Source organism: Hordeum vulgare, chromosome 6H (genome assembly GCF_904849725.1).
Source record: "Hordeum vulgare subsp. vulgare chromosome 6H, MorexV3_pseudomolecules_assembly, whole genome shotgun sequence".
Lineage (NCBI taxonomy): Eukaryota > Viridiplantae > Streptophyta > Magnoliopsida > Poales > Poaceae > Hordeum > Hordeum vulgare.
The window spans coordinates 75,153,881-75,169,891 of record NC_058523.1 but is presented as its reverse complement, the minus strand read 5'-3'; positions in this window follow the sequence as shown (position 1 = coordinate 75,169,891).

Genomic DNA, 16,011 nt, shown 5'->3' with positions numbered 1-16,011 from the left:
AGAAGGAGGAGAAGACCATCTCCTCCTTCTCCTTCTTCTCCTTCTTCTTGATTTCTTCTTGTTCTTCTCCTCCTCCTCTTTCTTCTCCTATTTCATATTCTCCTTACCTTATTTTACCCAACAATGACATAATTAACCCATTTAGCTCCAAAATGACATAATGAGCTCAAAATGGCATAAAAACGTTGGTTAGGTCATGAATATTATATTCTTAGCTTGTGTTCCTCTAAAATGACATAATTACCCCATATAGCTCCAAAAAGACATAATTAGATAATTTAGCTCCAACAAGAGGAGAAGAGGAGAAGAAATAGAAAAAATGAAAAGAAGGAATAAGAAGAAGAAGAAGATAAGAAAAAGGAGATGGAGGAGAAGGAGGAGAAGAAAGGAGGAGGAGAAGAAGGAGAAAGAGGACAAGAACTTCTCCTTCTTTTTCTTCTTCTCCTTCTTCTTGAATTCTTCTTCTTCTTCTCCTCCTCCTCTTTCTTCTCCTCTTTAATATTCTCCTTACCTTATTTTCCCCAACAATGACATAATTAACCCATTTAGCTCCAAAATGACATAATAAGCTCAAAATGGCATAAAAACCTTGGTTAGCCCATGAATATTATATTCTTAGCTTGTTTTCCTCTAAAATGACATAATCAGCCCATATAGCTGCAAAAAGACATAATTAGATAATTTAGCTCCAACAAGAGGAGAAGAGGAGAAGAAATAGGAAAAATGAAAAGAAGGAAGAAGAAGAAGAAGAAGAGAAGAAGAAGGAGAAGGAGGAGAAGAAGAAGGAGAAGAAGGAGAAGACCTTCTCCTCCTTCTCCTCCTCCTTCTTCTGCTCATTCTTCTTGATTTCTTCTTCTTCTTCTCCTCCTACTCTTTCTTCTCCTCTTTCATATTGTATTTACCTTATTTTCCCCAAGAATGACATAATTAACCCATTTAGCTCCAAAATGACATAATAAGCCTAAAATGGCATACAAACCTTGGTTAGCTCATGAATATTATATTCTTAGTTTGTTTTCCTCTAAAATGACATAATTAGCCCATATAGCTCCAAAAAGACATGATTAGATAATTTAGCTCCAATAAGAGGAGAAGAAATAGGAAAAATGAAAATAAGGAAGAAGAAGAAAAGAAGAGAAGAAGGAGGAGGAGGAGGAGGAGAAGGAGGACAAAGAGGCGTTCTGCTCCTTCTCCTTCTTCTTCTTGTTCTCCTCTTCTTCATTTCTTCTTCTTCTTCTCCTCCTCCTCTTTCTTCTCCTCTTTCATAATATCCTTACCTTATTTTCCACAACAATGACATAATTAACCCATTTAGCTCCGAAATGACATAATAAGCTCAAAATTGCATAAAACCTTGGTTAGCGCATGAATATTATATTCTTAGCTTGTTTTCCTCTAAAATGACATAATTAGCCCATATAGCTCCAAAAAGACATAATTAGATAATTTAGCTCCAACAAGAGGAGAAGAGGAGAGGAAATAGGAAAAATGAGAAGAAGGAAGAAGAAGAAGAAGAAGAAGAAGAGAAGAAGGAGAAGGAGGAGGAGGAGAAGAAGGAGAAGACCTTCTCCTCCTTCTCCTTCTTCTTCTTCTTCTCCTTCTTCTTGATTACTTCTTCTTATCCTCCTCCTCCTCTTTCTTCTCATCTTTCTTATTCTGCTTACCTTATTTTCTCCAACAATGACATAATTAACCCATTTAGCTCCAAAATGACATAATAAGCTCAAAATGGTATAAAAACCTTGGTTAGCTCATGAATATTATATTCTTAGCTTGTTTTCCTCTAAAATGACATAATTAGCCCATATAGCTCCAAAAAGACATCTATACTTATACTAGTTAGAGACTTTCAAGAAATTACCACGTTAATTAGATTTTACGAGCCGTTAATCTGGTGGGACCAAATTATAACGCTGTAGATCAATCCTTCATAAAAATCTAAAATAGAAGGCAAAAGGAGATACCCACATATTATCTATTCCACGTCTCTTCCTCTCTCCGTAAAGAAAAAACTAGAGCAGCTATAGGCCATGGAACCTCTCATATATCTCCTCACTTACAACGAGACATACGAGATACAACATTAATTTTATCAGCAAGAAAGAATACCTAGCCCCACATTAATCCCGAGAAACAGATGCAGATCGCCCCTCTGATTTAAAAAGAATTCTCTTGCGAGATATCCTAATAGAAAAAAGCCCAACAGACTAACGAAAAGCACATGTCCCCATGGTCTCTATGGCTTCGCCGCCGCCTACCGATGCATCTCTCCCTGTTGTATACGTGCAGTCCTCGGTTATCTTAAAATTTCATGTGTCCTGGTCCAATAGAAGGTACCATCGGATCAAGTGTGATGGGCTCTCCAAATTGTGTTTCTCCGCAACGTCTAAATCTCACATGACAAGTACGTACAAGAATCCATTATGTATATGTCATTGGATTTATCTTGCAGTGGTGATTTATCAGGTACTCCAGTCATGGTTTCATCTAATGATGGTTAATTTAGCAGGTTGACCCACTCGAGCATGCATGTCCTTCTCTCCTGATCGTGTTCCTCCTTGACCAATCAATGATCGTGTTTAATCTCAATTTCCATGTTCTGCGATCTGACAAAAGTATACCCACCATGGCTGACTTGGTAGAAGGAGATATATAGTCCGTCTGAAGCACATGGGCCACAATGTCCCTTGTCCACATTCTCCCAAAAATATGATGCGGGTATCACCTGTCAGCCAGCCTCTTAAGGCTGTGTCCGTATGGGAAAGAATAAAAATCACCTCAATTTGTTCCCGTTAAAGTAGTCTGATCCATTATTTTCTTGAGGCCCCAGAAAACAAGCTGGTGAGAGCTAATGGATCCCTAAGTTAGAAGTAGTGTTCTTAGTCTCTTTCCCTGTTAGATGACTTCGGTATTTTCTTTATTCGGTTTTGGAAGATTTATCAGTCTGGTATGAAGTTTAGCTAGACTATGCGTGTCTATTAATACACTATATATTCGATGTCAAATATTTACAGTTTTCTTATTCAATCTGATTAGATCGGAAAACACGAGAACGGGAGTCAATCGATCTAACGGCTGTAGGTTATTGTTATGGAGAATATGTGGGGATTTGAGTCGTTCATAACGTTTCATTCCAAATGTGGAGAATACTTATACTAATTAGAGACTTTCAACAAATTACCATGTTAATTAGATTTTACGAGCCGCTAATCTGGTGGGACCAAATTATAATGGTGTAGATCAATCCTTCATAAAAATCTAAAATAGAAGGCAAAAGGAGATACCCACATATTATCTATTCCACGTCTCTTCCTCTACTCCGTAAAGAAAAAACTAAAGCAGCCGTAGGCCATGGAACCTCTCATATATCTCCTCACGTACAACGAGACATACGAGATACAACATTAATTTTATCAGCAAGAAAGAATACCTAGCCCCACATTAATCCCGAGAAACAGATGCAGATCGCCCCTCTGATTTGAAAAGAATTCTCTTGCGAGATATCCTAATAGAAAAAAGCCCAACAGACTAACGAAAAGAATATGTCCCCATGGTCTCTATGTATTCGCCGCCGCCTACCGATGCATCTCTCCCTGTTGTATACGTGCAGTCCTCGGTTATCTTAAAATTTCATGTGTCCTGGTCCAATAGAAGGTACCATCGGATCAAGTGTGATGGGCTCTCCAAATTGTGTTTCTCCGCAACGTCTAAATCTCACATGACAAGTACGTACAAGAATCCATTATGTATATGTACATGGATTTATCTTGCAGTGGTGATTTATCAGGTACTCCAGTCATGGTTTCATCTAATGATGGTTAATTTAGCAGGTTGACCCACTCGAGCATGCATGTCCTTCTCTCCTGATCGTGTTCCTCCTTGACCAATCAATGATCGTGTTTAATCTCAATTTCCATGTTTTGCGATCTGACAAAAGTATACCCACCATGGCTGACTTGGTAGAAGGAGATATATAGTCCGTCTGAAGCACATGGGCCACCATGTCCCTTGTCCACATTCTCCAAAAAATATGATGCGGGTATCACCTGTCAGCCAGCCTCTTAAGGCTGTGTCCGTATGGGAAAGAATAAAAATCACCTCAATTTGTTCCCGTTAAAGTAGTCTAATCCATTATTTTCTTGAGGCCCCAGAAAACAAGCTGGTGAGAGCTAATGGATCCATAAGTTAGAAGTAGTGTTCTTAGTCTCTTTCCCTGTTAGATGACTTCGGTATTTTCTTTATTCGGTTTTGGAAGATTTATCAGTCTAGTGTGAAGTTTAGCTAGACTATGCGTGTCTATTAATACACTATATATTCGATGTCAAATATTTACAGTTTTCTTATTCAATCTGATTAGATCGGAAAACACGAGAACGGGAGTCAATCGATCTAACGGCTGTAGGTTATTGTTATGGAGAATATGTGGAGATTTGAGTCGTTCATAACGTTTCATTCCAAATGTGGAGAATACTTATACTAGTTAGAGACTTTCAAGAAATTACCACGTTAATTAGATTTTACGAGCCGTTAATTTGGTGGGACCAAATTATAACGCTGTAGATCAATCCTTCATAAAAATCTAAAATAGAAGGCAAAAGGAGATACCCACATATTATCTATTCCACGTCTCTTCCTCTCTCCGTAAAGAAAAAACTAGAGCAGCTATAGGCCATGGAACCTCTCATATATCTCCTCACTTACAATGAGACATACGAGATACAACATTAATTTTATCAGTAAGAAAGAATACCTACCCCCACATTAATCCCGAGAAACAGATGCAGATCTCCCCTCTGATTTAAAAAGAATTCTCTTGCGAGATATCCTAATAGAAAAAAGCCCAACAGACTAACGAAAAGAACATGTCCCCATGGTCTCTATGGCTTCGCCGCCGCCTACCGATGCATGTCTCCCTGTTGTATACGTGCAGTCCTCGGTTATCTTAAAATTTCATGTGTCCTGGTCCAATAGAAGGTACCATCGGATCAAGTGTGATGGGTTCTCCAAATTGTGTTTCTCCGCAACGTCTAAATCTCACATGACAAGTACGTACAAGAATCCATTATGTATATGTACATGGATTTATCTTGCAGTGGTGATTTATCAGGTACTCCAGTCATGGTTTCATCTAATGATGGTTAATTTAGCAGGTTGACCCACTCGAGCATGCATGTCCTTCTCTCCTGATCGTGTTCCTCCTTGACCAATCAATGATCGTGTTTAATCTCAATTTCCATGTTCTGCGATCTGACAAAAGTATACCCACCATGGCTGACTTGGTAGAAGGAGATATATAGTCCGTCTGAAGCACATGGGCCACCATGTCCCCGTGTCCACATTCTCCAAAAAATATGATGTGGGTATCACCTGTCAGCCAGCCTCTTAAGGCTGTGTCCGTATGGGAAAGAATAAAAATCACCTCAATTTGTTCCCGTTAAAGTAGTCTAATCCATTATTTTCTTGAGGCCCCAGAAAACAAGCTGGTGAGAGCTAATGGATCCATAAGTTAGAAGTAGTGTTCTTAGTCTCTTTCCCTGTTAGATGACTTCGGTATTTTCTTTATTCGGTTTTGGAAGATTTATCAGTCTAGTGTGAAGTTTAGCTAGACTATGCGTGTCTATTAATACACTATATATTCGATGTCAAATATTTACAGTTTTCTTATTCAATCTGATTAGATCGGAAAACACAAGAACGGGAGTCAATCGATCTAACGGCTGTAGGTTATTGTTATGGAGAATATGTGGAGATTTGAGTCGTTCATAACGTTTCATTCCAAATGTGGAGAATACTTATACTAATTAGAGACTTTCAACAAATTACCATGTTAATTAGATTTTACGAGCCGTTAATCTGGTGGGACCAAATTATAATGGTGTAGATCAATCCTTCATAAAAATCTAAAATAGAAGGCAAAAGGAGATACCCACATATTATCTATTCCACGTCTCTTCCTCTCTCCGTAAAGAAAAAACTAAAGCAGCCATAGGCCATGGAACCTCTCATATATCTCCTCACGTACAATGAGACATACGGGATACAACATTAATTTTATCAGCAAGAAAGAATACCTAGCCCCACATTAATCCCGAGAAACAGATGCAGATCGCCCCTCTGATTTGAAAAGAATTCTCTTGCAAGATATCCTAATAGAAAAAAGCCCAACAGACTAACAAAAAGAACATGTCCCCATGGTCTCTATGTATTCGCCGACGCCTACCGATGCATCTCTCCCTGTTGTATAAGTGCAGTCCTCGGTTATCTTAAAATTTCATGTGTCCTGGTCCAATAGAAGGTACCATGGGATCAAGTGTGATGGGCTCTCCAAATTGTGTTTCGCCGCAACGTCTAAATCTCACATGACAAGTACGTACAAGAATCCATTATGTATATGTACATGGATTTATCTTGCAGTGGTGATTTATCAGGTACTCTAGTCATGGTTTCATCTAATGATGGTTAATTTAGCAGGTTGACTCACTCGAGCATGCATGTCCTTCTCTCCTGATCGTGTTCCTCCTTGACCAATCAATGATCGTGTTTAATCTCAATTTCCATGTTCTGCGATCTGACAAAAGTATACCCACCAGGGCTGACTTGGTCGAAGGAGATATATAGTCCGTCTGAAGCACATGGGCCAGCATGTCCCCTGCCCACATTCTCCAAAAAATATGATGCGGGTATCACCTGTCAGCCAGCCTCTTAAGGCTGTGTCCGTATGGGAAAGAATAAAAATCACCTCAATTTGTTCCCGTTAAAGTAGTCTGATCCATTATTTTCTTGAGGCCCCAGAAAACAAGCTGGTGAGAGCTAATGGATCCATAAGTTAGAAGTAGTGTTCTTCGTCTCTTTCCCTGTTAGATGACTTCGGTATTTTCTTTATTCGGTTTTGGAAGATTTATCAGTCTGGTGTGAAGTTTAGCTAGACTATGCGTGTCTATTAATACACTATATATTCGATTACAAATATTTACAGTTTTCTTATTCAATCTGATTAGATTGGAAAACACGAGAACGAGAGTCAATCGATCTAACGGCTGTAGGTTATTGTTATGGAGAATATGTGGAGATTTGAGTCGTTCATAACGTTTCATTCCAAATGTGGAGAATACTTATACTAATTAGAGACTTTCAAGAAATTACCATGTTAATTAGATTTTACGAGCCGTTAATCTGGTGGGACCAAATTATAATGGTGTAGATCAATCCTTCATAAAAATCTAAAATAGAAGGCAAAAGGAGATACCCACATATTATCTATTCCACGTCTCTTCCTCTCTCCGTAAAGAAAAAACTAAAGCAGCCGTAGGCCATGGAACCTCTCATATATCTCCTCACGTACAACGAGACATACGAGATACAACATTAATTTTATCAGCAAGAAAGAATACCTAGCCCCACATTAATCCCGAGAAACAGATGCAGATCGCCCCTCTGATTTGAAAAGAATTCTCTTGCGAGATATCCTAATAGAAAAAAGCCCAACAGACTAACGAAAAGAACATGTCCCCATGGTCTCTATGTATTCGCCACCGCCTACCGATGCATCTCTCCCTGTTGTATACGTGCAGTCCTCGGTTATCTTAAAATTTCATGTGTCCTGGTCCAATAGAAGGTACCATCGGATCAAGTGTGATGGGCTCTCCAAATTGTGTTTCTCCGCAACGTCTAAATCTCACATGACAAGTACGTATAAGAATCCATTATGTATATGTACATGGATTTATCTTGCAGTGGTGATTTATCAGGTACTCCAGTCATGGTTTCATCTAATGATGGTTAATTTAGCAGGTTGACCCACTCGAGCATGCATGTCCTTCTCTCCTGATCGTGTTCCTCCTTGACCAATCAATGATCGTGTTTAATCTCAATTTCCATGTTCTGCGATCTGACAAAAGTATACCCACCATGGCTGACTTGGTAGAAGGAGATATATAGTCCGTCTGAAGCACATGGGCCACCATGTCCCCGTGTCCACATTCTCCAAAAAATATGATGTGGGTATCACGTGTCAGCCAGCCTCTTAAGGCTGTATCCGTATGGGAAAGAATAAAAATCACCTCAATTTGTTCCCGTTAAAGTAGTCTAATCCATTATTTTCTTGAGGCCCAGAAAACAAGCTGGTGAGAGCTAATGGATCCATAAGTTAGAAGTAGTGTTCTTAGTCTCTTTCCCTGTTAGATGACTTCGGTATTTTCTTTATTCGGTTTTGGAAGATTTATCAGTCTAGTGTGAAGTTTAGCTAGACTATGCGTGTCTATTAATACACTATATATTCGATGTCAAATATTTACAGTTTTCTTATTCAATCTGATTAGATTGGAAAACACGAGAACGGGAGTCAATCGATCTAACGGCTGTAGGTTATTGTTATGGAGAATATGTGGAGATTTGAGTCGTTCATAACGTTTCATTCCAAATGTGGAGAATATGTGTGCATATGCACCACTAAGTAGTTCCAGTTCTATATTCATGTGAATTTTAATTTCCTGTTGACATTTTACTTGCCGTTATTTGTAACTTCTAATGACATGTCATTTGTATATAATGTGTAACTTGCATAGTTTTTTATCGAATCTGATGAGATAGGAAAACAAAAAAACTGAAGCCTACTGATCTGAGGTGCATGTATATATATGGGCTGAAGGTTATTGTTACGGCTCAAAGCATGTAGATCAGTTCACACTTTGAGTCGTTCATGATATTTAACTCGGAATGCAGAGAACCTGTGTTCATAGAATCATAGACGCTCTTAACTAAGAACCGTCCAGTCTCCTTCATGTGTATTTTAATTTCCTCTCGACGTTTCCTCCTATTGTTATCTCTGACTTTTAATGACATAATTTATAATGCCATTTTGCCTCCCATGAATCCATTAGTTATTGTTAGGTGAAAATATATACTTCTTGGTTTCATGACTAATAAATCCCAATAAGTATGTTGGTTCCAAAAATCATAATTCTTGGTTATGGCATGCGACTCAGCAATGTCATAGGCCATTAATTATTATGGATTTGGCAAATGACTAGGTGTCTATTTTCATTGCCTACAGGTCTAGATCTCAAATGCTAGAGTCATGTTTCTCCCAAATAAAGTTTTATTGTAAAGTGTTCATGCATTTTCTATTTTCCATCTAATATTTATCTCCTATATAATCAGAAGAACTACTAGGATTTATGATTATTACATAAGTGACATGACATCATAAAGGCAATGCCATTTACTTAACAGTGTGAGATATTTTGCATAAATATTGTACGAGGTGAACCGATAATGAGAATCTTCTCTTTTTTATGTTGCACTGATAATTTTTTATAATTTCTGTAGCTAATATGGATCTCATACGTCAGACAAAACACTGAAGCTATTAATACGCAATGCGTTTATACTACAATTATGAAGCAAAGAAGTTTGTTCACTGATGCATGTAAAAATAAAGAGTAATGAAGTGATGTTTTCCTATACACAGATATACAATGCAAAAAATTTCTTCTACCATAAATTTCGTGCACTACATGCAGAAATAGGTAGTGTAGTGGTTGTTTTGCATTGTTGTTCATAGAGGGGTTAATTATATTCATGTTGTTCATGGCATTTTGTTGTCTTAAATTGGAATAAGCTCAGCGGGACGTTATATATTAAAAAAATGTTGTCTGAATTGGAATAAGCTCAATGGAGGTGGATATGTTGAATGATATATGAAAACTTTGTTATCATACACGTTTTTCCTAATCAGTGTTTGCAATAAAATTACTTATACTTTTCTAGATCGGACATGAGTATCCAGTTCCGAATTTATGATTTTAATTTGTTTCCCTATATCTATGTGTTGTACCTATCTTTGTGGTGACCTACAGTTAAAAAATTGGGTGGAAATCATTATGAGCAATATAAATAAAGTGTTCAATTGTAATTTCGTACTATGCTCAAATTCATTCTATATACCACGCAATGCAAAATTTATGAAAAGCTACTAATTATATCTTCATGTGTATACTTATCACTACATCCACATGTTATTTCTGACAAATTGGCATATTATGTGTTACTTTTATAATGATAGTTTTCATCTTTGTATTACCATCATTTTTCTTCATTGTTTCTACTATTAATTTACGCATATGCATGTTCCTTCAGCAGATGACTGTTTTATAGGGAGAATGAAACTAACATCGTCCATAGAGATACTTAGATGATGACATTAGCTTATTGATGATAAATCGAGGAGACTTTTTTTTTTGCATGTTTGTAAAATTCAATGAGAACACAAAAAATATTATGATTGAATATGTTTACGTAATCTCAAATTGCTAGCCCGTGCGTCTGCACGGGTTGACGACTAGTAATTAGATAATTTAGCTCCAACAAGAGGAGAAGAGGAGAAGAAATAGAAAAAACGAAAAGAAGGAAGAAGAAGAAGAAGAAGAGAAGAAGAAGGAGGAGGATGAGAATAAGGAGGAGAAGGAGAAGGAGGAGAAGACCATCTCCTCGTTCTACTTCTTCTTCTCCTTCTTCTTGATTTCTTCTTCTTCTCCTCCTCCTCCTCTTTCTTCTCCTATTTCATATTCTCCTTACCTTATTTTCCCCAACAATGACATAATTAACCCATTTTGCTCCAAAATGACATAATGAGCTCAAAATGGCATAAAAACGTTGGTTAGCTCATGAATGTTATATTCTTAGCTTGTATTCCTCTAAAATGACATAATTAGCCCATATAGCTCCAAAAAGACATAATCTGATAATTTCGCTCCAACAAGAGGAGAAGAGGAGAAGAAATAGGAAAAATGAAAAGCAGGTAGAAGAAGAACAAGAGAAGAAGAAGGAGAAGGAGGAGAAGAAGAAGGAGAAGGAGGAGAAGACCTTCGGTCGGTCTTCTCCTCCTTCTTCATCTCCTTCTTCTTGATTTCTTCTTCTTCTTCTCCTCCTCCTCTTTCTTCTCCTCTTTCATATTCTCCTTACCTTATTCTCCCCAACAATGACATAATTAACCCATTTAGCTCCAAAATGACATAATAAGCTTAAAATGGCATAAAAACCTTGGTTAGCTCATGAATATTATATTCTTAGTTTGTTTTCCTCTAAAATGACATAATTAGCCCATATAGCTCCAAAAAGACATGATTACATAATTTAGCTCCAATAAGAGTTGAAGCAATAGGAAAAATGAAAATAAGGAAGAATAAGAAAAGAAGAGAACAAGAAGGAGGAGGAGAAGAAGGAGGAGAAAGAGGCCTTCTCCTCCTTCTCCTTATTCTTCTTGTTCTCCTCTTCTTCATTTCTTCTTCTTCTTCTCCTCCTCCTATTTCTTCTCCTCTTTCATAATATCCTTACCTTATTTTCCACAACAATGACATAATTAACCCACTTAGTTCCGAAATGACATAATAAGCTCAAAATGGCATAAAAACCTTGGTTAGCTCATGAATATTATATTCTTATCTTGTTTTTCTCTAAAATGACATAATTAGCCCATATAGCTCCAAAAAGATATAATTAGATAATTTAGCTCCAACAAGAGGAGAAGAGGAGAAGAAATAGGAAAAATGAAAAGAAGGAAGAAGAAGAAGAAGAAGAGAAGAAGAAGGAGAAGGAGGAGGAGGAGAAGAAGGAGAAGACCTTCTCCTCCTTCTCCTTCTTCCTCTTCTTCTTCTCCTTCTTCTTGATGTCTTCTTCTTATCCTGCTCCTCCTCTTTCTTCTCCTCTTTCTTATTCTCCTTACCTTATTTTCCCCAACAATGACATAATTAACCCATTTAGCTCGAAAATGACATAATAAGATAAAAATGGCATAAAAACCTTGGTCAGCTCATGAATATTATATTCTTAGCTTGTTTTCCTCTAAAATGACATAATTAGCCCATATAGCTCCAAAAAGACATAATTAGATAATTTAGCTCCAACAAGAGGAGAAGAGGAGAAGAAATAGGAAAAATGAAAAGAAGGAAGAAGAAGAAGAAGGGAAGAAGAAGGAGATGGAGGAGAAGGAGGATGAGAAGAAGGAGAAGGAGCTTCTCCTCCTTCTCCTTCTTCTCGTCCTTGTCCTTCTTCTTCTCCTTCTTCTTGATTTATTCTTCTTCTTCTCCTCCTCCTCTTTCTTCTCCTCTTTCATATTCTCCTTACCTTATTTTCCCCATCAATGACATAATTAGCCCGTTTAGCTCCAAAATGACATACTAAGCTCAAAATGTCATAAGAACCTTGGTTAGCTCATGAATATTATATACTTAGCTTGTTTTCCTCTAAAATGACATAATTAGCTCAAAAACATTATATGTTGTTCTTCTTCTGACTTTCTTATTCACATTTTGGAAGATTGGATGTACTACATGCATGGAAGCTGGAATTCATGGAATGCCTTATTAGTTCTAGTTTTCATTTGAGTTGATGAACAACGTCGAACTATATGTATATGTATCTTGGTTCTTTCGATATATGGATGAACAGTGTAAAACTTTGTATGTTGGTTCTTTCGATATATGGGATGTACATTGATGAACTTTATATGTATATCATATATGTGTGGTGAACTGTATATATGTGTTGTGAAATATATATCATATATGTGCTGTGAAATATATAAGTGTGTTGTGAAATAATAAAAAACAAACAAAACAGAAGCTATATGGGCTCTTTGCCGTCTGCCAGCTGATGGCCATCAGCTGGCCGATGGCAAAGGTGCCACATGGCACCCAGCTGTGCACCCTGGGGGGCAGCAGCAGCTGGCCATATAGCTTCTTTGCTGTCTGCTGCCCGGGGAGGCTGACGGCAAAGAGAAGAAAAAACGGAAGGGCTGTTATGGGCTGGCACATACACGGAGACAACAAAGACTACGGGGGAAGCAGACGACAAAGGCTACGGGGGAAGCAGACGACAAAGGATACGGGGGAAGCAGACGACAAAGATAAGGGGCAAGCAGACGAGAAACCCTCCGTTAGCCCTAACAGAGGCGTCGCCTGTCGGCTGCCGTCTCAAGTTCTTTGCCGACTGCTCGGTGCAGATACTGATGGCAAAGAGCTTTGTTGTCCGCTTAGGGAAGGATGACGACAAAGAAGCTACAATGCCGTCGTAAGCTAATGCAGAATATTTGCCGACAGGAGGCAGACAACAAAGCTCTTTGCCGTCGGTGGAGTCCTCTTTGCCGTCTGTTATGGCGGACGGCAAAGAAGCTGATTCCTATAGTGTCTCGTAGAAAACAATCAATTTCCCTTGAAAAAAGCAAACACACACATCTTTCTTATTATTAAAAGAAACAATTTACACTCTATTCTCTCATCACACGACACAACGCTCACACCCACTTCTCATTCCCCGACACTGCTCTCCTCGCTGACGTCTTTGCCATCTCCCTCTGCCATGACTTTCAGCTCATACTTTTTCTCGGCATTGTCTTCCGTTCCCCTTGCTGGCGTTGTTACCATCTCCCTCCATGGCATTCAACTCACACCCTCCACTGCATTACCATCCCCATCCTCTCCATCTACGTGTCCCAGTACGGTTCCTAATGCCAAGGAATTTACTTTATCATAGACAACCATTATATACGAAAATAGTATATACCATACGACAACGGGTGCATACTCTAGTGGTTCAACATCAATCTTATCCGACATATACGTTGCAATAAATATCCATACATTGCCATGGAATAATAATAAAATGATGAACCAATTGTTCTAATTCACATAATAACATGTCAAACATGATGACATATGTTTTCCATTAATACAATGACAAACAGTCTCTCTCTCTCCCTCCCTGCCTCCATCTATCAATAATTGTGGTGTCTCCTTAACCACGATCTATTTAGAAGGCAAAAACTACGACCTTATTTCCATTCTCTTTCATTCTCAACATGTGTTTGTCCTAACAGCGGAAACCTAAATCATTTTGCTTCTTAGAACAAGAACTGAGCAAAACCCCGCAGATAAGACATATTTCAGGACCGAAGAAGCACATGTGAAATTGTTCCTACTTTGCAAAATTCCTACTTCTAGCAATATTACCTTTGCTATAGTTTAATTCAAACTCTAAGCCTCCAATGATGGGAAGGAGAAACTACCATGCCAAGCAACTTATTTATGTTGTCATTAGATCGACTTCTTTAAGTTGTTGTGTTAGAAACCAAGGGCTAAAAGAAAAAAGGAAGAAGATAAAAAAATGAGAAAGGCAAAACATAATAAGATAGACTCACTCATTATTTTAACTCACCAAGCTTTAGCACTCTACTTGATTTAGCTTCAGTATAAGAGTACATGACTAATTACATGCTAACATAAAAAAAGAATGTCAAATACCAAATATGTTATGTGCTAACATAATACTGGCTTCTTCTTTGCTGCCATTTCATTGCGTGTTGGAGCTTTTCTTTAGTACACAACTACAGGGAGAAACCAAGGTATGTTGCTTGAAACAACTCCATCCATTATACAAAGAAATTAACCCGAAAAGTTTCTATTATACTAAAGAAAAATGTAACATTAGGTGAACATTAATTTCTGAAACCCGTGGCATATCAGGGATAAAATAAAGGGATCATAAATATAACTCTGCTGACAAACATGGTAAACAGAAAATCACCTTTTCATGAGCTGGAGGTCCTAAGCAAGGATTGGACTGCTTCCGTTGTACTTTTGCCCTGGGTGTCAAGTGTGAAAATAGTACTTTTTCCATAGGCATCTTGCACAGATTGATTCACTACAAGGCTATTTTCTTCAAGCTTGTGACAGCCCGAGACCGATGCTCCAGAAGATTCCCCTTTTATTTCGTTCTCGTCGTGTGATTCGTTTTGTTTGTCGCATTCATCATCGCATCATGCGCATCAACTCCATTGCATCGGCACTCCGCTGCCGCAAATTTTCAAAAACTTCATCCGTTATTAGTTGCCAGTTCTCTCTGTTTTCCTCGTTGAACGTTTTGAGCACGACCACACACGCACGCGCCCGCCGCATCGATAAAATCTTGTATTTGAAGTGTGCTTAAAATATTCTCGGATTGGGTCGAAACTTGGCGTGCGGTCTTAATATAATGTAGATAGGCCGCGTGCCAAATTTCGTTGCAATCCGAGTCCGTTTGACCCCGGACGGTCGACCGCAGCGGCACCGCCATGGGTTTATCATCGGACGTTTTCGGTGTTTTAAACCTCTGTCGTCGGGTGTCTGTTTTCCCTCTCACCTCCGCCTAGCCCCCTCTACACAACCAATGCAACCCACCGAGCCAACCCCTCCGATTGGAGCCATCGGATCGCAATCCAACAGCTCGAAAATGGAGCAAAAAACCTAACCCTAGCCCCTTTCCCTATATAAACACCCCTACCCTGCCTAATTGGACGCCCCCCTAATCCTCCTCGGGATCCGCACCCAAAACCCTAGCCAGCTGCCACCTCCCATCACAGCTAGCAGCCACTCCACACCACGGCCCACAGAGCCCATCGCCGGCCCTCTCGGGCCCGAGCCGACGCCAGCCAGTCGGCTGCCTCCTCCTCTCGGGCAGAGCAGCACCCCCGAGCTCCCGTGCCCGAGGTGCCCCGCCACGCCGCGCAGCAGCGGTCGCCGGCCCAAGCACTGCCCCTTGATGGTGCCCACCGCGGGTGGTCTCCCCACCGACTGAAGCGCCGGCCCCGTTCCTCGTCACCCTATCGCCCAATGGCCATTGCCCCCATCGCCGCAGCCGCGATCCCGATCGGATCTGGGGTCAGCTGGCCCCGTTGACCAGCAGTGGGCCACAACCCCGCTAACCCGCATTGCCCTCAGCCTAGCTGGCCAGCGCCCCAGTCGGCCCAACTCCAGGCCGCCTCCCCACCGACCAAGCGAGCCTGCGCCAACGCCTCCCCAAGGCCGTCCCAGCTTCACCGCGGCCCAGCTCCACCTCTCCACCGAGCCGGGCCATGCCCGAGGTGAGGAGCCCCACTAACCAACGCCCTTGTGCATCTTTTACTATTGTGCGTCATGCCATGTTTCGGCCAAATAGTTAGTTTCGGCCCATGCGTCGGTTTTTTTCAATCGTGCGATT